Here is a 26,471-nt window from a genome sequence, read left to right as displayed (position 1 = left end):
CATGTCCGGTAGTGTTGCGGCATTCTTGCCATGGCTTGGCGCCGGCACGACTGGCGGTCTTGTCTGTGGGGTGGTGTCCCCCGCCCCTAAACGAATCTGGCTCTTCAGCCAAAGCAGGGGCCAGCTTACGCAGGCGCTGAGGGTCATCTCCTCTTCTTCGTTGGCCCCAGCGGGTCGAATCGGAGGTAACAGCTCGTCGCAGCCTGGCAGCACCCGAACCACTTCAACCCTATACATTGTGGGTGGCATCGGATTACCGTGGAACACGGGGTTGCCCGGTTGAACGATTCTGCCCTTGGCGACATCGACCAACTCGCCGCCCACGAAGTGCAGGAGAGTGCAAGGAACGTTGGCGGCGCCCTGCGAAAACATGTAGGGCGTCAGGGATGCCCAGTCAAAGGCAAGGAGATGAAGTCCTTGGCCGAGAGGCTTAGTTACCGTGATGTCGTCGAGCTCGGCTAATGTCGAGGCACCGCCAACGGCGGGTGTGCAACTGACGGAGGGGCCGGTTGCTGGCGAGGTGCCGGCCGGCGTACACCCGGGTGCATTAAGCTCCAATGCCGGCGTCGGAGACACCAATACCGCTGCTGCCGGAGACACCAATGGCGCCGCCGCCGTAGACACCAATACCGCCGCCGCCGGAGACACCAATGGTGCCGCCTGCACGCTGTGTGAGTTGCTGGCCATGAAGCTGGGAATCGGGGGCGGCCCCTGTTGGCCACCCACAATCCACATCGTTATCCCATGAATCAAGGTAGGCATAATGCCGGTAAGCGTCGATCCCAGTTGTTGTTGCACTTGCTCTTGGACCATCTCCGGAATCCGCGCCACTTGCGCCTTGAGTGCTTCAACCTCGCGTGACTGGCTTTCCGAGCTAGTCTTTTTCTCCTTTTGCCCACCAGCGCCATAGTATGACGACCATTTTGTGGACAAGCCTTTGCCGGCCACACGACCAGCTGACGTCGGCTTATTGAGCTTATCCCTGTTTTTCATTACGTTCAATGCCCTACTCAAAGGGGTGTCGAAAGGGGAGCTCTGAGACGACCCCGCGCTACTGCTTTCTTTTTCCTGCGGAAGGAACGTGAACCATTTAGAAATATTGGGGATTAATTAGAATGCAACCATACGGAGCTAATTACGCGGGGGTGTATTCCTTACCAGAACAAGCTCAAGCTCCTTGGTCTTCGGATCCGTGGTAAGCTCCTTTGTTACTGGGTCCTCCTTGTACCGGGCCCTGAGAAAGTTCCTGGTCTGCTTGTCACTGTATTTCTCGAAGTAGGGCGGTAGGCCTTGCTAGGCACGCTCCGCGTCCTCCTTGTCCCATACAGGCTCCGCCACTCTGTAACCGCCAGGACCGAGTTGGTGGACCCCTATGTTCAACTGCCGCATTTCTTTCCCCCACTTACTTGATTCGGAGGTTGCGGGGCTCTCGCACTTGATCTTGAACTCCTTGTAGTCATCTTCGCTCATCAAAGGATATTTCGCCTTGATCTTCTCATAACTATCACCTTTGTCAATCATTGCGTTCACCGTGCTTTTTCCAAGTAGACAGGGCCGTGCTCATCGTCGTGAGGGCGGCACCGTTCACTTTATTACCCGAGAGGCGTGTGTTTGCGAACTCAGCAGGGAACTTGTATCATTCGTGCAGCTTCGTGAAGAGGAGGCTGCGCAAATTCCCTCGGTCCTTATGCCTTAGGTTCTCGGTGTTGATCGAGGCGGTGCTTCGGAGAATGCACCTGAGCTTAATCGAGTACCCCTTGACTACGTGTTTGGGCGCCGTCGGATGCCCGTCGGAGTTCACTTCAGTAAATTCCTCCCTGACAGTGCCGAGCACGTTCAGGCACCGGTCCTTCCGTTGCCTCTTCGGTTGGCTACCATCTGTGCGTGCGCCGCCATCATCAGTGGTGTCATCCCCGACGCCACTAGGGGTTGTGTAGTCAGGATCGATGTCTTCCGCGGCGTCCTCATAGCGGTGAGGTTCTTCCTCCAACTCCTGGGACAGCTCCCAGAATTGCTTGCTGCCCGAACCGCCGGCCTCATTGTTGTGGGCCATGTTTCGCTCTAAATAGGAAAAAAGTTTGGTCAAAAAGTTGGTTATTGTCAAGGAACAAGATCATGGTCTCATCATTTAGGGTTTGTCGACACCGAGGCATCCTAAAAGCTAAGCTTTTATCATTTAGGGTTTGTCGACGCCGAGGCACCCTAAAAGCCTAAGCGTACATCATTTAGGTTCTCATCGATACCGAGGCACCCTAAAAGCCAAGGTTTCATCATTTAGGGTTTGTCGACGCCGAGGCACCCTAAATGCTAAGTTTTCATCATTTAGGTTTATCGATGCCGAGGCACCCTAGGTTGGGCCTAATCACTTGGCACTAATCAGTTGGATCTATTGCCACCTATGTTGGGTTTATCATCTAGGGTTTATCGATGCTGAGGAGAATTTCTAAGTTGGGCCTAATCACTTGGCTCTATTGCCACCTATGGTTTAATGCAGCAAGAATAAAGGGGCAGTTGATCCTACTTAATTAAGTACTAAGATACCCTGGCCCATGCATTAGTAGCAAGTACCTCATATGTCCGATTTTTAGCAAAGTCATGCTAAAATTCACGGAAAATTTCAGCATGACCTTTCCTGAAAATAGGACATATGGAGTACCCGAATTTGCCGGAACGGAAGTTAATCGACATTCCGGCAAACTCAAGGGCCTCTCGGGGTCCCTGCAAAATCATCATGACACGAAGGGCCTCTCAAGGGCCTCAAGCAGCAGCGGTGTCTCCCAGGACCCCATTTTTTTGCTAAATTTCTTTGAGCAACAATCAGAGCAGAAAATTCAGCATATTTCTATACAATTTTTTGGTATATATATATATATCAGGTTTTGGCTGCATTTGCAAATGCATTCCATGTACTGCAACCCTCGAGAATTCCTAGCATGAGGTTTGTCCATCACTTTTGGCTCACTTATTAATCTACTCATCCTATGTCAATATTCACATGCTATGTCATCTGATGTTCCTGAATCATTGTAGTTTAGGCACCATACAAGATTGTTAGTTCAATGTGCTTTATATCCTAGTTATACTACTGCAGGAAAGGAGGATCATCATACACATATATATGTATAGCAATTGATAGGAGCTTCATCATTTTTAGTAACAACAATACATATATAGCAATTGGAAGCAAACAGATGTACACATAAGATAGAAATGTAGTGCTGAAAGTTTAATGCTTACAAAAGACTTGCTGAAATAGTGAAAAATATGGAGTCACCAAGCTGGCTAAGAAACTCCCAAAGTCCACTAGCAAATCCAAGATCTAATCCTGTTACACACATCATAACAATTTAAGATAATTAGGATAAGGATAGTAGGAAATGAAAAAGAAAGAGCTCAAAAAACAATCACAACAGAAAAATAATAAAAACCTAGTCCTAGAAGAAAATAAATCCTAAAAGAAAAGAAATCCTAAAATCTGGAGCAAGTCCTAGCAGTAGTAGTCCAACTAGATGGCCACCACTACTACTCCTATCTCTGTTTAGCATCATCCACACGATAGTCCTAACTTTGTGAATTTGAAAAATAAAATAGAAGTCCTGTATATAGTTCAGAGTTTGAAACATAAGGCAAGATAGTCCCAATCTTTGAGACTTCTCTTATGGTATATATATACTGATTAATTACTGAATTTGAGCATGTTGTATCACCCGCGGACTATTACGCGGTCGCGATGACGGAGCTGGGAGTGCATGGCAAGCAAAGAGGAGAAGGTGATGTGAGATAAATAATAATCATGAGCAAATTGCAGGGCATATGAGTTGGCCATTGGAATTTTGTTTGACACAGCTGAACAACAAAGAAGGTGCCGTAGAAGCAGCTGCTACTACTAGCTCCACTACATACATACTAGCCACTCTAAAACTACATCAAAATCAATGGGAGATGTATTCATAAGCAAGTTAAGCCCTGGAAGGGCGCAAATGTACGGACAAGAACAAGGCATAACACATCAAAATCTTCATAAACAAGTCATATATCATAGGAGATCTATTAAGCCCTGGAACGGCGTAGACAGGGGCATGGAGAAACACACCTTAGTGGAGAAGAACCGGGAGGGCCAAGGAGCGGGACGCAGAGATCTTAGGAGCAGATACCTCCACAGACGGTGAGGCCGCGGTGGCCGGAGGTGGAAGAAGGCGCAGACGCCGTAGACGGTGGAGGCGTCGGTGTCGTGGAGGCGCCGAAGACCTTGCCCTGCGAGACAGAGAAGGGGCCGTCAGCTGCGCAGGCGGGGGGCAAAGGGAGGAGGAGGTGGGGCAAGGGGAGGAGGAGGGTCGGGGGGCATACGGTGCTGCGTCGCTGCTCGGCGCCGACGGCGAGGAGGAGTCCGGCGAGGGTTGGGGCAGCGGGGGTGGGGGCGCGGGGGCGCGGGGGCGGCGAGGGTGGGGGCGCGGGGGCGCGGGGGCGGCGGGGGTGTGAAGTCCGGCGAGGGTCGGGGCGGTGGGGGTGGGGGTGCGGGGGCGGCGGGGGTGGAGTCCGGTGAGGGTCGGGGCGGCGATGTCGTGGGTCGGGGCAGCACGCGGGTGGATCTGGTGGCGAGGGAGAGAGGGTCGAAGGGGATCTGGCGAGGGAGAGGGAGGATAGCTAGGGGGAAGCTTACTAATGGCGCACCACACCTCGGTGCGCCATTAGAAATCTTTTTTTAGATAGCAATGGCGCACCCCGCAGCGGTGCGCCATTAGAATGTTTTTTTATTACATTTCCAGCACAGGTTATATTGCACCTAACCCAATCCACATCAGAACCCACCCACTAGCCCGACTGGTCAGCATGCAGCACACACACCAGGAGGTCCTGGGTTCGATTCCCAGGCTTCGCAATTTTTTTTGCATTTTAAATGCTGTTTGCTATTTATTTGTGTTTAAATATGTTCAAACTTTTTTAAATCATAACAGTAATTTTTTTTATAAAAACAGTAATAATTTTTTAAAAAATATGTTCAAATTTGTTACTTGAAAATATCATCAGCGACGGCGGTGGAGCGGGGGAGGGTGCGGGGGCCCGGGTGCTCGTCGGCGGCGGTGGAGGGGGATCGAGATCGAGTGTCCTCATGAATTCAAAAAGTGCCCATGAAATTTAAAAATATTCATGATATCAAAAAGTGCCCATGAAATACAATCGAGAAATGAAGACTACGATTTAAATACAATCGATCTTAGCTAGCTATATGTTCACAATCTTCTTGCCCTTCTTTTTCGCAAATGGAGTTCTTCTGTGGAACGGACGTCCTTTAGGTAGGGTGGTCCTGCTTCTTCTTGTGGTGTGTGCTGCTACTTCATCGTCGTCGTCATGTTCGATCTTCGGGTCGCCGTACTTGTCTAAGTCTTGCTCATTGGCTACTCCATCCATTCCGATGATCTTCCTTTTGCCTCTCCTCATGACAACACGACTGGGCTTTGACAGGTCGGTAATGAAGAAGCATTGGTCCACTTGGGAAGCCAGTACCCATGGCTCATTTTTCGCGGCCCGCGGTCTTGGATTTGGCTTTGGGTATAACCATGGTGGTGAAATACCGGTCTTCTTTTAGGACGCTCTTGGCCCATCTGACACGGAACATCGGGACCTTCTCTCCAGCGTAGCTCAGCTCCCAGATCTCCTCGATCCTTCCATAGTATCTGTCCTTGTCATTACCGGTGTAGGATTCCATCGTTACCCCGGAGTTCTGATAACCATCGCTCTTCATGTCCTTGTTCTCGGTGTAGAATGTGTAGCCGTTGATATCGTACGCCTCATAGGTCATAAGGTTGTGCTCGGCGCCTTGTGACAAGGCGAATATGAGTTGTTCTTCCGCGGAAGAATCCTCATGTAAAGGGTACGACAGAAGCTTCTGCTTGAACCAACGCGTGAAACATGAGTTGTGCTCTTTGATTATATCTCCGTCTGTCCTCTGTTGGCCTCGGTCATTGTACGTCTTCTCAATAAAGGTTTTGTGCTCTACCACCCAAGGATCGACCACGTCTATGTGTTGTAGCACGACTAGGTTTGCTCTTTCAAAGTCGGCGAGTCGACCCTTGAAGTCGACATGCATTTCGGGGCGACCCTCACGGTGACCCCATCCAGCGAGCCTGCCGATGTGCCTATTGACGGGCAGACCAATAGGGTTCTCGATGCCTAGATAATTCGTGCAGTAGGAGATGCACTCTTCGGTCAGAAAGCCCCTGGCTATACTTTCCTCTAGACATGACATGTGGCGAACGTATCCTTTGATGACACCATTCATCCTTTCGAACGGCATCATGCTGTGCAGGAACGTCGGCCCGAGTTGGATGATATCCTCCACGATATGGACCAGCAGATGCACCATAACGTCGAAGAATGCGGGCGGGAAGTACATCTCAAGCTCGCATAGTATCACCACGATCTCTTCCTGTAGCCTTCTGAGTTGCCTCATGCCAATCGACTTCCGAGAGATGACGTCGAAAAAGTTGCATAGGCCAAATAGCGTTTCACGGACGTGCGCGTCCATGATCCCATGGATTGCAACTGGAAGTATCTGCGTCATCAGCACGTGACGGTCGTGAGACTTCATCCCACTGAAGTTCTGCTTCACTGGGTCTAGGTATCTGCTTATCTTCCCCGCGTAACCGTAAGGAAGTTTTACTCCTATGAGGCAGGTGAAAAACTGCTCGATCTCCTCCTGACTTAGAGTGAAGCACGCGGGAGGGTAGTCACTTCCGGTCTTCTTGGCCTTTTTGCCTTTGCGACGAGTTTCTGTGTCCTGCTTCACCTCATCATCATCATCATCATTAGCGTGAAGCTCCTGCCTGATGCCCATTGATTTCAAGTCTGCCCTTGCTTTTGGCCCATCTTTGGTCCTCTCTGGCATGTTGAGCAGGGTACCAAGCAAACTCTCGCACACGTTCTTCGTGATATGCATGGCATCAAGGCTGTGAGGCACACGGTGGATCTTCCAGTACGGCAAGTCCCAGAAAACAGACCTCGTTTTCCATACCTTCAGCAGCGGCTCTGGCGCCTTTCGCTTCTTTCCCGGCTCTGGCGCCTTCTGCTTCTTTCCCGGCAGTGGGCAATCTTTCCAATTTTTCAACAACTCGTCTATTTCCTCGCCGCTCCTCGTACGCGGGTGTTTTCAGGGTTCGGTTTCACCATCGAACAGATCCTTGCGTTTCCTCCACGGGTCATCATCGCGAAGCCACCTTACGCATCCCATGAACACGGTTTTCGAAGACCCGGTATCTCTATCTAGCTGGCGATACGTTGTGTCATCCATGCACCTTACGCATCCAGAAAATCCGTGGACTACCTGCCCCGCGAGATATCCGTAACCGAGATAGTCGTGCACCGTCATGAGCAGTGCGGCTCTCATAGGGAAATATTCTTTCTCTGCGGTGTCCCACGTATTGGCTGGCGTTTTCCACAGTGTGTCTAGCTCCTCTTTCAGCAGCCCCAGATACAGATTGATGTCGTTCCCTGGTTGTTTCGGCCCTTCAATTAGCATACTCACGTGAATGTACTTCCTCTTCATGCACAACCAGGGGGGAAGGTTGTACATCCACACAAACACAGGCCAGGTGCTATGTGTGCTTCTCAGGCTGCCAAACGGATTGACTCCATCGGTGCTCGCGCCCAGCACGATGTTCCTTGGATCCTTCCCAAATTCTGGGTATTCGAAGTTCAACGCTTGCCACTGGCTCGCATCCTTAGGGTGACTCAGCATCTTGTCTTTTTTATTTATCTCCGGATCATTTCCGTCATCTTCCCGCTTCTTCTCCTCCCTATCCGCGTGCCAACGCAAGAGCTTTGCTACCTTAGGGTCCGCGAAATACCGCTGCAGATGTGGAGTGATCGGAAAGTACCACACCGATTTTCGAGGAGCTTTCTTCCTCTTCTTGTATCGAGTGACGCCGCACACCGGACATATGGTAGACTCCGCGTGCTCATCCCGATAAATGATGCAATTGTTCATGCACACATGGTATTTCATGTGCGGTAAATCCAAAGGACACACGATTTTCTTCGCCTCCTTGAAACTGGTCGGGCACTTGTTCCCCTTGGGAAGACGTTCGTGCCAGAATGACATGTTCTCATCGAAGCATGCGTCGGTCATTTTGTGTTTTACCTTCATCTCCAGAGCCATGAGCGTTACTTTCAGGCAGGTATCCTCGGGCCTGCATCCTTCATACAATGGAGTAACCGCGTCTACCTCCAGTTGATCCAGCTTGGCTTTCTCTCGGGCGGCAGCTCTTGCGTTATCCGTCTTCTTGAGAAGCAGCTCTTGAATATGAGGGTCCTGCACCCAGCCTCCATCATCGTCTGCCCCGGCATCTTCATCTTCATGATCATGCCCTTCGTCTTGATCTTCCTCATCATCATGTACGACATCTTCTACATGATGACTGTGTACAGCATCACCGTCGTGATCATGTCCTGGAGATTCTTCGTCTTCTCGCCCGCCCTCGCCGCGGTGGTACTTGTCTTGTTGCCCTTCCTCATTTCTTGCCCGGCCCCCATGGACGACTTCATAGTCATCGTCATCACCTTGCCACCGATAGCCATCCATGAAACCACGCAAGAGCAGGTGGTCCCGCACCTGCCCGGAATCCGGGTCCGCAATAAGGCTCTTCAGCTTGCATCTTCGACACGGACATCTTATCTCCGTTTCGTTCTTTTGAAGCATCTCGGCCTTCGCGGAGCTCAAAAACCTATTCACGATGCCTTCGGTCATCATGCGGACCATGGTCGCCTGCGGGGTAGAGCAAAACAATATTTTAGAACCAAGAATTTTTTTGGCATGACCTTCCCTAAAAATAGGACAAAAAAGAATGCATAGTGCCAAAATTCTCACCGAAACGGAAATGAATCAACATTCCGGCAAAATGTTGGCAACTATCGCATTTCAAATACCGGTACCTGCAAACACAAACATATATGCAACACCACAAACACATGCAACACCACAAACATACATAGATCTAGCTAGGCCACAAAAAGTGCATGTGCACGTTGTTGGAGCGAGCTAGGGAGAAAAAAAGTAGATCTACATCATGAAGATAGCTTTCCCCTTACTTACCTATCAAAAAAAGGTAATTTCACAACTTAATTTTGATGAATCTATGGTGGAAATGAGGTGAGGAGGAGGAGGTAGCCGAAAGCTTGGAGAAGGAGGTGGAGGGAATGAAGTGGGGAAAGTGAGTGGGTAGGTGTGGCTGTCCAAAATATCTTGTTGGGGTCCCAGGTTACTAATGGCGCACCACCTGCAAATGCGCCATTAGTAACCCTGGTTACTAATGGCGCACCTGCAGGTGGTGCGCCATTAGTAATTTTGTAGAAAAGTAAAAAAAATACTAATGGCGCACTTTTACAGGGTGCACCATTAGTAGTTTAAACTAGTAATGGCGCACTGTGAGGCGGTGCACCATTAGTAGTTTTGCAAAAAAAGAATAAAAAAAATTCAGTACTGGCGCACTCCCTGTCTGGTGCGCCATTACTTGTTAGAACTAGTAATGGCGCACTTCGGTAGGATGCGCCATTAGTATGTATGTAAAATGAAAAAAAAATATCACTAGTGGCGCACCTATTTTCTGGTGTGCCATTAGTGTCTTCCACACTAATGGCGCATCACCAACTGGTGCGCCATTAGTATATAGTAGTGGCGCACTACTTCCCTGGTGCGCCATTAGTGTCAATCCTATCTATAGCCCTTTTCCTAGTAGTGGCTTGTGAAGGACGGGCCACCGCCGGGGAAAGAGCATCGCAAGCCCGCGAATTACTATAAGGATGTTCTGAAGGGTGCCTGCCTTGTGGCGGATGAATGTTCCAAGGATGTATTTTTTGAGTAAAACTCGCTTGTTTTGTCCTGTGCGTTGAAAACTTGTTCATATGCGCTAAGCAATGCAGTTGGAATTTAAAATATTACCTTCTGTGCGGCTGTTTATCAATTCTGAGAGATGGTGAGTCGTCGGCTTCTGCCCCCGTGCCGCTAGTGCTGGGGTGTTCGGGGATAAACCTGAGCGCTCTTTTTCCCATGTTTGGGTCCTTCGAGGGAGGTTCTCAGCCCAACGAACAAGGCAATCGGACTATAATGCGTGAACACTCTCACTTAGCCATAGAATTCTATAATTTTAAATTTCGGCGAAGCCCCTGGTATTCGGAAGACCAAGTTCGGGGCGCTATCCACGCCTTGGCCGGACAGAGCCGACTCCTTGCTCTAAGCAACATAAGTCTTTAGGGACTCGAAAAAACCTCTCGAACAGCGACCAGCTCTCGCTTCATCATGTCAGTCAGTTTTAGCTTTCTCCACTGAGGTGCTCGACCCAGCTCAACTGGGGCACAATCGCAGTGGTTCTCCTAGTGCTACCTTAGCCGATATAGAGGAACGTAAGGCACCAAAACATAGGAGCCGGGCAAACCCAACTATTGACCCAAGACATGATTCGGAACCGATGCATATAATGCTATAAGTTCGGGGTGCCGCACTTGTTAAAGTGTTCGGACTTCTCACACCATATTGGGGGGGGGGGTACTAAAGCCCCTGGCGTATTTTGACCGTACCAAAGTGTACGGGTGCAACATGTCGTTAAGGAACATATATTTAAAAAAAGAGTAATGTGAAGATAGACAAAAGCTATGCATTGTTTATTAAAAAGGGCTACGATCAAAGCAGAACGATACAAATAATACGATACGCAAAAGGTTGGACTATTAACATGTCTGTTCCAGGGGCAGGCTGCGGAATGGTATGCGAAACAGGTATACTGCTCATTATAGAGACCACCTGGAAGTTCCGTAATGCGGCATGGCTTTTCTGCTTCCCTGGTTCTTGCATCGTTTGTGCGGCAATTGAACTGCCAAACAGGCTTTCTGAAGAATGGAGTCCTGAAAGTAAGAGAAAATTTAAAAAACGGCAGCCCCTGGTGCGGTTTAAGCCGTGTTTCGGGCGTGCCGTGATGGTGCCCCTCCCCCTTTACCCATGGTATTTCTAGAGCGTAGTTATGTACGCGAAGCACTGGTGTCGCATTTTTGTGAGGGCTGGGGTTGGGGCCGCATTGCTACGCCTGCTCGGAACGTGCCAGGCGGTCTTGTTGTAGGTTACTCCGGGCGTGCTTGACGATGTTTGGACGTTTAATGGCCAGATGCGAGGGCCGCCGTGTGCTCCTCCGTTCGGAGGGAGCGTTCGGTGTTTCCATTGACCGTAATTACTCCTCGAGGGCCTGGCATCTTGAGCTTAATGTATGCATAATGTGGTACTGCGTTGAACTTGGAGAATGCGGTTCGCCCGAGCAGTGCGTGATAGCCACTGCGGAATGGGACTATGTCGAAGATTAACTCCTCGCTTCGGAAATTATCCCGAGATCTGAAGACCACTTCAAGTTTGACTGAGCCTGTACAGTTGGCCTCTACACCTGGTATTACGCCTTTAAAGGTTATTTTGGTGGGCTTAATCCTCGAGGGATCTATGCCCATTTTCCACACTGTATCCTGGTAAAGCAGGTTCAGGCTGCTGCCGCCGTCCATAAGGACTCTAGTGAGATGAAATCCGTCAATAATTGGGTCTAGAACCAATGCGGCAAATCCGCCATGACGGGTGCTAGTGGGATGGTCCCTTCGATCAAAGGTGATCGGGCAGGAGGACCATGGGTTGAACTTTGGGGTGACTGGCTCTACCGCGTATACGTCCCTTAATGTGCGCTTCCGCTCCCTCTTGGGGATGTGGGTTGCGTATATCATGTTCACCGTCCGCACTTGTGGGGGAAAACCCTTCTGTCCACTATTGGTCGGCGGCCGGGGCTCTTCGTCGTCATCGCTATGCAGCCCCTTGTCTTTATTTTCGGCATCTAACTTGCCTGCCTGCTTGAACACCCAACAATCCCTGTTGGTGTGATTGGCCGGCTTTTCGGGGGTGCCATGTATTTGGCACAAGCGGTCAAGTATTCAGTCCAAACTGGACGGGCCCCTAGGATTTCTTTTGAATGGCTTTTTCCGCTGACCGGATTTATAGCCTCTGAATCTGGCATTAACTGCCGTATCCTCAGCATTATCGCCGTTAATGCGGCGCCTCTGCTTGTTGCGACGCGACCTGCCACTACTGTCCCTAGTATCCGAATTACCAGGGTTCTTGGTCATATTATTGCTACGAGCAAGCCAGCTGTCTTCTCCCATGCAAAAGCGGGTCATGAGTGTCGTGAGTGCTGCCATAGATTTCGGCTTTTCCTGTCCAAGGTGCCGGGCAAGCCACTCGTCATGGATATTGTGCTTGAAGGCTCCTAGGGCCTCTGCGTCCGGATAGTCGACTATTTGGTTTTTCTTTGTTAGGAACCGTGTCCAGAATTGCCTAGCCGATTCTTCTGGCTGCTGAATTACGTGGCTTAGGTCATCGGCGTCTCGTGGTCGCACATAAGTGCCCTGGAAATTGTCGAGGAATGCGGCTTCCAGGTCCTCCCAACAACTGATTGATCCTGTTGGCAAGCTGTTAAGCCAATGCCGAGCCGGTCCTTTAAGCTTGAGTGGGAGGTATTGTTGGGGAACGTTGCAGAAAACAAAAATTTTCCTACGGTTTCACCAAGATCCATCTAGGAGTTCATCTGGCAACGAGTGATTGGATTGCATCTACATACCTTTGTAGATCACGCGCGGAAGCGTTCAAAGAACGGGGATGAGGAAGGCGTACTCGACGTGATCCAAATCACCGGAGATCCTAGCGCCGAACGGACGGCACCTCCACGTTCAACACACGTACGGTAAGCGTAATGTCTCCTTCTTCTTGATCCAGCAAGGGGGAAGGAGAGGTTGAGGAAGATGGCTCCAACAGCAGCACGATGGCGTGGTGGTGGTGGAGCTGCAGTACTCCGGCAGGGCTTCGCCAAGCACTATGGAGGAGGAGGATGTGTTGGAGAGGGAGAGGGAGGCACCAAAGGCGTGGATTGAGAGGCCTCCTTCCCCCACTATATATAGGGAGCCTGGGGGGGGGGGGCGCCGGCCCTAGGAGATCCAATCTCCTAGGGGGGCGGCGGCCAAGGGAGGAATCCCTCCTCCCCAAGGCACCTAGGAGGTGCCTTCCCCCTTTGGGACTCTTCCCTTCCTTATCTCTTGGCGCATGGGCCTCTTGGGGCTGGTGCCCTTGGCCCATATAGGCCAAGGCGCACCCCTACAGCCCATGTGCCCCCCCGGGGCAGGTGGCCCCACCCGGTGGACCCCCGGGACCCTTCCGGTGGTCCCGGTACAATACCGGTGATCCTGAAACTTGTCCCGATGGCCGAAACAGCACTTTCTATATATAATTCTTTACCTCCGGACCATTCCGGAACTCCTCGTGACGTCCGGGATCTCATACGGGACTCCGAACAACATTCGGGTTACTGCATATACATATCCCTACAACCCTAGCGTCACCGAACCTTAAGTGTGTAGACCCTACGGGTTCGGGAGACATGTAGACATGACCGAGATCGCTCTCCGGTCAATAACCAACAGCGGGATCTGGATACCCATGTTGGCTCCCACATGCTCCTCGATGATCTCATCGGATGAACCACGATGTCGAGGATTCAAGCAACCCCGTATACAATTCCCTTTGTCAATCGGTATGTTACTTGCCCGAGATTCGATCGTCGGTATCCCAATACCTCGTTCAATCTCGTTACCGGCAAGTCACTTTACTCATACCGTAATGCATGATCCCGTGACCAGACACTTGGTCACTTTGAGCTCATTATGATGATGCATTACCGAGTGGGCCCAGTGATACCTCTCCGTCATACGGAGTGACAAATCCCAGTCTTGATCCATGTCAACCCAACAGACACTTTCGGAGATACCCGTAGTATACCTTTATAGTCACCCAGTTACGTTGTGACGTTTGGTACACCCAAAGAACTCCTACGGTATCCGAGAGTTACACGATCTCATGGTCTAAGGAAAAGATACTTGACATTGGAAAAACTCTAGCAAACGAACTATACGATCTTATGCTATGTTTAGGATTGGGTCTTGTCCATCACATCATTCTCCTAATGATGTGATCTCGTTATCAATGACATATAATGTCCATAGTCAGGAAACCATGACTATCTGTTGATCAACGAGCTAGTCAACTAGAGGCTTACTAGGGACATGTTGGTGTCTATTATTCACACATGTATTACGATTTCCGGATAACACAATTATAGCATGAATAAAGACAATTATCATGAACAAGGAAATATAATAATAATGCTTTTATTATTGCCTCTAGGGCATATTTCCAACAGTCTCCCACTTGCACTAGAGTCAATAATCTAGTTACATTGTGATGAATCAAACACCCATGGAATTCTGGTGTTGATCATGTTTTGCTCTAGGGAGAGGTTTAGTCAACGGATCTGCTACATTCAGGTCCGTATGTACTTTACAAATATCTATGTCTTCATCTTGAACATTTTCACGAATGGAGTTGAAGCGACGCTTGATGTGCCTTGTCTTCTTGTGAAACCTGGGCTCCTTGGCAAGAGCAATAGCTCCAGTGTTGTCACGGAAGAGCTTGATCGGCCCCGACACATTGGGTATGACTCCTAGGTTGGTGATGAACTCCTTCACCCAAATTGCTTCATGCGCTGCCTCCGAGGCTGCCATGTACTCCGCTTCACATGTAGATCCCGCCACGACGCTCTGCTTGCAACTGCACCAGCTTACTGCCCCACCATTCAAAATATACACGTATCCGGTTTGTGACTTTGAGTCATCCAGATCTGTGTCGAAGCTAGCGTCGACGTAACCCTTTACGACGAGCTCTTCGTCACCTCCATAAACGAGAAACATTTCCTTAGTCCTTTTCAGGTACTTCAGGATATTCTTGACCGCTGTCCAGTGTTCCTTGCCGGGATTACTTTGGTACCTTCCTACCAAACTTACGGCAAGGTTTACATCAGGTCTGGTACACGGCATGGCATACATAATAGAACCTATGGCTGAGGCATAGGGGATGACACTCATCTCTTCTATATCTTCTGCCGTGGTCGGACATTGAGCTGAGCTCAATTTCACACCTTGTAACACAGGTAAGAACCCCTTCTTAGAATGATCCATATTGAACTTCTTCAATATCTTATCAAGGTATGTGCTTTGTGAAAGACCTATGAGGCGTCTCGATCTATCTCTATAGATCTTGATGCCTAATATATAAGCAGCTTCTCCAAGGTCCTTCATTGAAAAACTCTTATTCAAGTAGGCCTTAATGCTGTCCAAGAGTTCTATATGATTTCCCATCAAAAGTATGTCATCTACATATAATATGAGAAATGCTACAGAGCTCCCACTCACTTTCTTGTAAACGCAGGCTTCTCCATAAGTCTGTGTAAACCCAAACGCTTTGATCATCTCATCAAAGCGAATGTTCCAACTCCGAGATGCTTGCACCAGCCCATAAATCGAGCGTTGGAGCTTGCACACCTTTTTAGCATTCTTAGGATCGACAAAACCTTCCGGCTGCATCATATACAATTCTTCCTTAAGGAAACCATTAAGGAATGCCGTTTTGACGTCCATTTGCCATATCTCATAATCGTAGAATGCGGCAATTGCTCACATGATTCGGATGGACTTTAGCTTCGCTACCGGTGAGAAAGTCTCATCGTAGTCAACCCCTTGAACTTGTCGATAACCCTTAGCGACAAGCCGAGCTTTATAGATGGTCACATTACCATCCACGTCTGTCTTCTTCTTAAAGATCCATTTATTTTCTATGGTTCGCCGCTGAACGGGCAAGTCAGTCAAAGTCCATACTTCGTTTTCATACATGGATCCTATCTCGGATTTCATGGCTTCTAGCCATTTGTCGAAATCCGGGCCCGCCATCGCTTCTTCATAGTTCGAAGGTTCACCGTTGTCTAACAACATGATTTCCAAGACAGGGTCGCCGTACCACTCTGGTGTGGAACGTGTCCTTGTGGACCTACGAATTTCAGTAGCAACTTGATCTGAAGTTTCATGATCATCATCATTAACTTCCTCTCTAGTCGGTGCAGGCACCTCAGGAATATTTTCTTGAGTTGCGCCATTTTCCGGTTCAAGAGGTAATACTTCATCAAGTTCTACTTTCCTCCCACTTACTTCTTTCGAGAGAAACTCCTTCTCTAGAAAGGATCCATTCTTGGCAACAAAGATCTTGCCTTCGGATCTGAGGTAGAAGGTATACCCAATAGTTTCTTTAGGGTATCCTATGAAGACGCATTTTTCCGACTTGGGTTCGAGCTTTTCAGGTTGAAGTTTCTTGACATAAGCATCGCATCCCCAAACTTTTAGAAACGACAGCTTAGGTTTCTTCCCAAACCATAATTCATACGGTATCGTCTCAACAGATTTCGACGGAGCCCTATTTAAAGTGAATGCGGCAGTCTCTAAAGCATAGCCCCAAAAAGATAGCGGTAAATCGGTAAGAGACATCATAGATCGCACCATATCTAATAGAGTGCGATTACGATGTTCCGACACACCATTACGCTGAGGTGTTCCAGGCGGCGTGAGTTGTGAAACTATTCCAAATTTTCTTAAGTGTGTGCCAAACTCGTGACTCAAGTATTCTCCTCCACGATCTGATCGCAGGAACTTGATTTTCCTGTCACGTTGATTCTCAACCTCACTCTGAAATTCCTTGAACTTTTCAAAGGTTTCAGACTTGTGTTTCATTAAGTAGACATACCCATATCTACTCAAGTCATTAGTGAGGGTGAGAACATAACGATAGCCACCGCGAGCCTCAACACTCATTGGACCGCACACATCAGTATGTATGATTTCCAATAAGTTGGTTGCTCGCTCCATTGTTCCTGAGAACGGAGTCTTGGTCATTTTACCCATGAGGCATGGTTCGCACGTGTCAAATGATTCGTAATCAAGAGACTCTAAAAGTCCATCAGCATGGAGCTTCTTCATGCGTTTGACACCTATGTGACCAAGGCGGCAGTGCCACAAGTATGTGGGACTATCATTATCAATCTTACATCTTTTGGTACTCACACTATGAACATGTGTAGCATTACGCTCGAGATTCATTAAGAATAAACCATTCACCATCGGAGCATGACCATAAAACATATCTCTCATATAAATAGAACAACCATTATTCTCGGATTTAAATGAGTAGCCATCTCGTATTAAACGAGATCCTGATACAATGTTCATGCTCAAACTTGGCACTAAATAACAATTATTAAGGTTCAAAACTAATCCCGTAGGTAAATGTAGAGGTAGCGTGCCGACGGCGATCACATCGACCTTGGAACCATTCTCGACGCGCATTGTCACCTCGTCCTTCGCCAGTCTCCGCTTATTCCGTAGCTCCTGCTTTGAGTTACAAATGTGAGCAACTGCACCGGTATCAAATACCCAGGAGCTACTACGAGTACTGGTAAGGTACACATCAATTACATGTATATCACATATACCTTCTGTTTTGCCGGCCTTCTTGTCCGCTAAGTATTTGGGGCAGTTCCGCTTCCAGTGACCACTTTCCTTGCAATAAAAGCACTCAGTCTCGGGCTTGGGTCCATTCTTTGGCTTCTTCCTGGCAGCTTGCTTGCCGGGCGCGGCAACTCCCTTGCCGTCTTTCTTGAAGGTTTTCTTACCCTTGCCTTTCTTGAACTTAGTGGTTTTATTCACCATCAACACTTGATGTTCCTTTTTGACTTCTACCTCTGCTGATTTCAGCATTGCAAATACTTCAGGAATGGTCTTTTCCATCCCCTGCATATTGAAGTTCATCACAAAGCTCTTGTAGCTCGGTGGAAGCGATTGAAGGATTCTGTCAATGACCGCGTCATCCGGGAGATTAACTCCCAGCTGAGTCAAGCGGTTATGCAACCCAGACATAGTGAGTATGTGCTCACTGACAGAACTGTTTTCCTCCATCTTACAGCTGAAGAACTTGTCGGAGACTTGATATCTCTCGACCCGGGCATGAGCTTGGAAAACCATTTTCAGCTCTTCGAACATCTCATATGCTCCGTGTCTCTCAAAACGCTTTTGGAGCCTCGGCTCTAAGCTGTAAAGCATGCCGCACTGAACGAGGGAGTAGTGCCTGCCAAGCGTTCATAACATCTTGTTCTGCAGGGAGAATAGTTGCGTCACCCAGTGGTGCTTGTAGGACATAATCTTTCTTGGCATCTATGAGGATGATCCTCAGGTTCCGGACCCAGTCCGTGTAGTTGCTGCCATCGTCTTTCAGCTTGGTTTTCTCTAGGAACGCGTTGAAGTTGAGGACTACGTTGGCCATTTGATCTACAAGACATATTGTAAATATTTTTAGACTAAGTTCATGATAATTAAGTTCATCTAATCAAATTATTCAATGAACTCCCACTTAGATAGACATCCCTCCTGTAATCTAAGTATAACATGATCCGAGTTAACTAGGCCGTGTCCGATCATCACGTGAGACGGACTAGTCAACATCGGTGAACATCTTCATGTTGATCGTATCTTCTATACGACTCATGCTCGACCTTTCGGTCTTCTGTGTTCCGAGGCCATGTCTGTACATGCTAGGCTCGTCAAGTCAACCTAAGTGTTTGCATGTGTAAATCTGTCTTACACCCGTTGTATGTGAACGTTGGAATCTATCACACCCGATCATCACGTGGTGCTTCGAAACAACGAACTGTCGCAACGGTGCACAGTTAGGGGGAACACTTTCTTGAAATTATTATGAGGGATCATCTTATTTACTACCGTCGCTCTAAGCAAACAAGATGCAAAAACATGATAAACATCACATGCAATCAAATAATAATAGTGACATGATATGGCCAATATCACATAGCTCCTTTGATCTCCATCTTGGGGCTCCATGATCATCTTGTCACCGGCATGACACCATGATCTCCATCATCGTGTCTCCATGAAGTTGCTTGCCAACTATTACTTCTACTACTATGGCTAACACGTTTAGCAATAAAGTAAAGTAATTTACATGGCGTTTCTCAATGACACGCAGGTCATACAAAAAATAAAGACAACTCCTATGGCTCCTGCCGGTTGTCATACTCATCGACATGCAAGTCGTGATTCCTATTAAAATAGCATGAACATCTCATACATCACATATATATCATTCATCATTCATCACAACTTTGGCCATATCATATCACAAAGCACTTGCTGCAAAAACAAGTTAGACGTCCTCTAATTGTTGTTGCAAGTTTTACGTGGCTGAAAAAGGGTTCTGGCAAGAACGTTTTCTTACCTACGTTAAAGCCACAACGTGATTTGTCAACTTCTATTTACCCTTCATAAGGACCCTTTTCATCGAATCCGCTCCAACTAAAGTGGGAGAGACAGACACCCGCGAGCCACCTTATGCAACTAGTGCATGTCAGTCGATGGAACCGGTCTCACGTAAGCGTACGTGTAAGGTTGGTCCGGGCCGCTTCATCCCACAATACCGTTGAAGCAAGATAAGACTAGTAGCGGCAAGAAAGTTGACAACATCAACACCCACAACAAATTGTGTTCTACTCGTGCAAGAGAACTACGCTTAGACCTAGCTCATGATGCCACTGTTGGGGAACGTTGCAGAAAACAAAAATTTTCCTACGGTTTCACCAAGATCCATCTAGGAGTTCATCTAGCAACGAGTGATTGGATTGCATCTACATACCTTTATAGATCACGCGCGGAAGCGTTCAAAGAACGGGGATGAGGAAGGCGTACTCGACGTGATCCAAATCACCGGAGATCCTAGCGCCGAACGGATGGCACCTCCGCGTTCAACACACGTACGGTAAGCATAATGTCTCCTTCTTCTTGATCCAGCAAGGGGGAAGGAGAGGTTGAGGAAGATGGCTCCAACAGCAGCACGATGGCGCGGTGGTGGTGGAGCTGCAGTACTCCGGCAGGGCTTCGCCAAGCACTATGGAGGAGGAGGATGTGTTGGAAAGGGAGAGGGAGGCACCAAAGGCGTGGATTGAGAGGCCTCCTTCCCCCACTATATATAGGGAGCCTGGGGGGGGGGCGCCGGCCCTAGGAGATCCAATCTCCTAAGGGGGGCGGCGGCCAAGGGAGGAATCCCTCCTCCCCAAGGCACCTAGGAGGTGCCTTCCCCCTTTGGGACTCTTCCCTTCCTTATCTCTTGGCGCATGGGCCTCTTGGGGCTGGTGCCCTTGGCCCATATAGGCCAAGGCGCACCCCCTACAGCCCATGTGGCCCCCCGGGGCAGGTGGCCCCACCCGGTGGACCTCCGGGACCCTTCCGGTGGTCCCGGTACAATACCGGTGATCCCGAAACTTGTCCCGATGGCCGAAACAGCACTTCTTATATATAATTCTTTACCTCCGGACCATTCCGGAACTCCTCGTGACGTCCGGGATCTCATCCGGGACTCCGAACAACATTCGGGTTACTGCATATACATATCCCTACAACCCTAGCGTCACCGAACCTTAAGTGTGTAGACCCTACGGGTTCGGGAGACATGTAGACATGACCGAGATCGCTCTCCGGTCAATAACCAACAGCGGGATCTGGATACCCATGTTGGATCCCGCATGCTCCTTGATGATCTTATCGGATGAACCACGATGTCGAGGATTCAAGCAACCCCGTATACAATTCCCTTTGTCAATCGGTATGTTACTTGCCCGAGATTCGATCGTCGGTATCCCAATACCTCGTTCAATCTCGTTACCGGCAAGTCACTTTACTCGTACCGTAATGCATAATCCCGTGACCAGACACTTGGTCACTTTGAGCTCATTATGATGATGCATTCCCTAGTGGGCCCAGTGATACCTCTCCGTCATACGGAGTGACAAATCCCAGTCTTGATCCATGTCAACCCAACAGACACTATCGGAGATACCCGTAGTATACCTTTATAGTCACCCAGTTACGTTGTGACGTTTGGTACACCCAAAGCACTCCTATGGTATCCGGGAGTTACACGATCTCATGGTCTAAGGAAAAGATACTTGACATTGGAAAAACTCTAGCAAACGAACTATACGATCTTATGCTATGTTTAGGATTGGGTCTTGTCCATCACATCATTCTCCTAATGATGTGATCTCGTTATCAATGACATCTAATGTCCATAGTCAGGAAACCATGACTATCTGTTGATCAACGAGCTAGTCAACTAGAGGCTTACTAGGGACATGTTGGTGTCTATTATTCACACATGTATTGCGATTTCCGGATAACACAATTATAGCATGAATAAAGACAATTATCATGAACAAGGAAATATAATAATAATGCTTTTATTATTGCCTCTAGGGCATATTTCCAACAGGTATTTGATGGCGTGGAAATCATCGCCGCGGGACATGTGGATATGAAGGAGATAATCCTCGATCCATATCGCAGGGTCTGTTGTGCCATCATATAATTCGATGTTTACGGGTTTGAAACCCTCGGGGATTTGATGATCCATTACTTCGTCTATGAAGCATAGTGGGTGTGCGGCGCCTCTGTACTGGGCTATATCACGACGTAGCTCCAATGAGCTTTGTCTACTGTGTTTGGCCCTACCGGATTTGTGTCCGGCGTGACGGTTACCGTCTCGAGTCGTGGGGCACCCACGCGATCCGTAGATCGATCTTGTTTGCCTTGCCTTGTCCTCCAACATATCTTGTAGGTCAGGCGCATTTTCCCGTGCCTTGGTACGGGTTGCGGCTTGAGTGGAGGGCCGAGAGGCCTCTCTATCGCGGCCACGAGGTGGACGGTCGGCCGTATCAAGTGCTTCCTCCTCTAATCGGGGTAGCAATCTGTGCTTTGGGTAGCTCTTGGAGGGGCGTTCGAGTTTATGCTCTTCGGCCGCAAGGACTTCAGTCCATCTGTCGACTAGCAAATCTTAATCAGATCGAAGCTGTTGCTATTTTTTCTTGAGGCTTCTTGCCGTGGCCATAAGCCTGCGTTTAAAACGCTCTTGTTCTACGGGATCCTCTGGCACGACGAATTCGTCGTCGTCGAGGCTTGCCTCGTCTTCGGAGGGAGGTATACAATTATCGTCCTCGACCTCTTTGTTTGCCGCTCTCTCATGAGGGCTGGCTTCTCCATCCTCCTGTGCTGAATCTTGCTAGAGGGGGTTTTCTTCGGCACTCTTCGGAGTATTATTATCTCCCGTGCTGGAATCACCGTATTTGTTTTGGCGGGATTTTGAGCGGCGCCGCTGACGCCGGCACTTAGGCTGTTTCTTGGAGGGGTCATCCTCCGCTGTTCCATCACCATCTCCTTCTTTTGGGGTGTCCACCATGTATATGTCATATGACGAGGTGGCTCTCCAGGGCCCAACAGGTGTTGGTTCTTCATCGTCTCCTGCATTGGCGTCCATACCATTGATGTCTTCGGAGTCGAAGTCGAGCATGTCGGTTAAATCATCGATAGTGGCTACGAAGTGGGTGGTGGGTGGGTTTTGAATTTCTTCATCGTCTGTATCCCAACCTTGCTGACCGTAGTCCTGCCAGGGCTCTCCTGATAAAGAGAGAGACTTTAGTGTCTTCAGAATATCGCCGAAGGGCGAGTGCTGAAAGATGTCCGCAGCAGTGAACTCCATGATCGGCGCCCAATCGGATTGGATCGGCAGGGGCGCGGAGGGTGCGAAGCCCGGAGAGGAGTCCAGCTCCTTGGAGTCACGAGTCTCGCGGAGTGCGGAGCTGGTGTTTGGCTCGATCGCCGTTGGGATCGCAGCCCCCAAGGCGGCGTCCAACCACCCATCCTCGATCGGCGCAATTGGCTCCGAATTAAGGGTCGAAGCCGATGCGGGTGCAGCCTCCAGGGCACTATTCAGCGGCAGAGCTATATCATGCTCGTCGTGACAGTGCGGCGCACTCGGCAGTGGCTCGAATCCGTCGAAGATCAAGTCCCCGCGGATGTTAGCCGTGTAGTTTAAACTTCCAAATCTGACCTGACGGCCAGGGGCATAGCTTTCGATCTGCTCCAGATGGCCAAGTGAATTGGCCCGCAGTGCGAAGCCGCCGAAGACGAAGATCTATCCGGGGAGGAAGGTCTCACCCTGGACTGCATCGCTATTGATGATCGTAGGAGGCATCAAGCCTAGCGGCGACGACACAGAGGAACTCTCAATGAAAGCACCAATGTCGGTGTCAAAACCAGCGGATCTCGGGTAGGGGGTCCCGAACTGTGCGTCTAGGCCGGATGGTAACAGGAGGCAAGGGATACGAAGTTTTACCCAGGTTCGGGCCCTCTCGATGGAGGTAAAACCCTACGTCCTGCTTGATTAATATTGATGATATGGGTAGTACAAGAGTAGATCTACCACGAGATCGAAGAGGCTAAACCCTAGAAGCTAGCCTATGGTATGATTGTTGTTCTGTATGTTGTCCTACGGACTAAAACCCTCCGGTTTATATAGACACCGGAGAGGGTTAGGGTTACACAAAGTCGGTTACAATGGTAGGAGATCTACATATCCGTATCGCCAAGTTTGCCTTCCACGCCAAGGAAAGTCCCTTCCGGACACGGGACGAAGTCTTCAATCTTGTATCTTCATAGTCCAGGAGTCCGGCTGAAGGTATAGTCCGGCTATCCGAACACCCCCTAATCCAGGACTCCCTCAGAAGGCATTGGGAAGTAATAAGTAGATGATGGGTTGCTAGAGTGACAGAAGCTTAAACCCTAGTTTATGCGTTGCTTCGTAAGGGGCTGATTTGGATCCATATGTTTCTTGCTATGGTTAGGTTTACCTTAATACTTTTGTTGTAGTTGCGGATGCTTGCAATAGAGGTTAATAATAAGTGGGATGCTTGTCCAAGTAAGGACAGCACCCAAGCACCGGTCCACCCACATATTAGATTATCAAAGTACCGAACGTGAATCATATGATCGTGATGAAACCTAGCTTGACAATAATTCCCATGTGTCCTCGGGAGCGCTTTTCTCTATATAAGAGTTTGTCCAGGCTTGTCCTTTGTTACAAAAAGGATTGGGCCACCTTGCTGCACTTTATTTAGTTTTCTTACTTGTTGCTCGTTACAAATTATCTTATCACAAAACTATCTGTTACCTATAATTTCAGTGCTTGCAGAGAATACCTTGCTGAAAACCACTTATCATTTCCTTCTGCTCCTCGTTGGGTTTGACACTCTTACTTATTGAAAGGACTACGATAGATCCCCTATACTTGTGGGTCATCAGGAAACTCCTAAGGGTTATAAGTGTTCTATTGAAGAATTGCATACCAAAGATGCTCAATTGTGTACCAAAGATGATAATACCTAGATCTATCCTTGCTTTCATGCCTAGCTAGGGGCGTTAAACGATAGGGCTTGTTGGGAGGCAACCCAATTTTATTTTTGTTCCTTGCTTTTTGGTTATGTTTAGTAATAAATAATTCATCTAGCCTCTGTTTAGATGTGGTTTTATGCTTTTAATTAGTGTTTGTGCCAAGTAGAACCTTTGGGAAGACTTGGGGAAAGTCTTTGCGATCTTGCTGTAAAAAAAAGAAACTTTAGCGCTCACGAGATTTGCTGCCATTTTTTACTGGAGAGTGCTATTTAGTTAATTCTTTTTGAAGATGATTAATAGGTAAATACTTCACGTCCATATATTTATTTTAGAATTTTTGGGGTTCCATAAGTATTCGAAACCTACAGATTACTACAGACTGTTCTGTTTTTGACATATTCTGTTTTTGACATATTCTGTTTTTCGTGTGTTATTTGCTTATTTTGATGAATCTATCTCTAGTATTTGAGTGTATGAACCATAGAAAAGTTGGAATACAGTAGGTTTAACACCAATATAAATAAATAATGAGTTCATTACAGTACCTTGAAGTGGTGTTTTGTTTTCTTTCGCTAACGGAGCTCATGAGATTTTCTGTTAAGTTTTGTATTGTGAAGTTTTCAAGTTTTGGGTAAAGATTTGATGGATTATGGAACAAGGAGTGGAAAGAGCCTAAGCTTGGGTATGCCCAAGTCACCCCAAGGTAAAATCCAAGGACAGCCAAAAGCCTAAGCTTGGGGATGCCCCGGAAGGCATCCCCTCTTCCGTCTTCGTCCATCGGTAACTTTACTTGGAGCTATATTTGTATTCATCATATGATATGTGTTTTGCGTCTTGTATGATTTGGTTCTTTTTTTAGTTTACCAAAATCATCCTTGCTGTACACACCTTTTCAGAGAGACACACATGAATCGGAATTCATTAGAATACTCTATGTGATTCACTTATATCTTTTGAGTTAGATAATTTTGCTCTAGTGCTTCGCTTATATATTTTAGAGCACGGCGGTGGTTTTATTTTATAGAAATAATTGATCTCTCATGCTTCACTTATATTATTTTGAGAGTACTTTAGAACAACGTGGTAATTTTCTTTGGTTATAAAATTAGTCCTAATATGATAGTCATCCAAGATAAAAACCTTAAAGTGCTTTAGATACTAAGAGAAGTTGGATACTTGATAGTTGTTTTGAGATATAAAGGTGGTAATATTAGAGGTGTGCTAGTTGAGTAATTGTGAAATTCAGAAATACTTGTGTCAAAGTTTGCAAGTCCCGTAGCATGCACGTATGGTAAACGTTGTGTGACAAATTTGAAGCATGAGGTGTTCTTTGATTGCTTTCCTTATGAGTGGCGGCCAGGGACGAGCGATGGTCTCTTCCTACCAATCTATCCCCCTAGGAGCATGCGCGTAGTGCTTGGTTTTGATGACTTGTAGATTTTTGCAATAAGTATGTGAGTTATTTATGACTAATGTTGAGTCCATGGATTATACCACTCTCACCCTTCCATCATTGCTAGCCTCTTCGATACCGTGCATTGCCCTTTCTCACCTTGAGATTTGGTGCAAACTTTGCCGGTGCATCCAAATCCCGTGATATGATACGCTCTATCACACATAAGCCTCCTTATATCTTCCTCAAAACACCCACCATACCTACCTATTATGGCATTTCCATAGCCATTCCGAGATATATTGCCATGCAATTTTCCACCGTTCCGTTTATTTTGACATGCATCATCATTGTCATATTGCCTTGCATGATCCTGTAGTTGACATCGTATTTGTGGCAAAGCCACCATGCTTAATTTTTCATACATGACACTCTTGATTCATCGCATATCTCGGTACACCGCCGGAGGCATTCACGTAGAGTCATATTTTGTTCTAAGTATTGAGTTGTAATTCTTGAGTTGTAAGTAAATAAAAGTGTGATGATCATCATTAGAGCATTGTCCCATCTGGATGAGACTCCGGACGAAAAAAAGAGAAAAAAAGAGGCCAAGAAAAAAAGAGAAGGCCCAAATTAAAAAAATGAGAGAAAAAGAGAGAAGGGACAATGTTACTATCCTTTTTCCACACTTGTGCTTCAAAGTAGCACCATGATCTTCATGATAGAGAGTCTCTTATTTTGTCACTTTCATATACTAGTGGGAATTTTTCATTATAGAACTTGTCTTGTATATTCCAATGATGGGCTTCCTCAAGTGCCCTAGGTCTTCGTGAGCAAGCAAGTTGGA

This window comes from Triticum urartu, chromosome 6A (assembly GCF_056163025.1).
Source record: "Triticum urartu cultivar PI428250 chromosome 6A, HENAU_Tu73, whole genome shotgun sequence".
In the NCBI taxonomy this organism is placed as follows: Eukaryota; Viridiplantae; Streptophyta; class Magnoliopsida; order Poales; family Poaceae; genus Triticum; species Triticum urartu.
The sequence above is the reverse complement of the archived record's forward strand: the minus strand, read 5'-3'. Positions refer to the sequence as shown.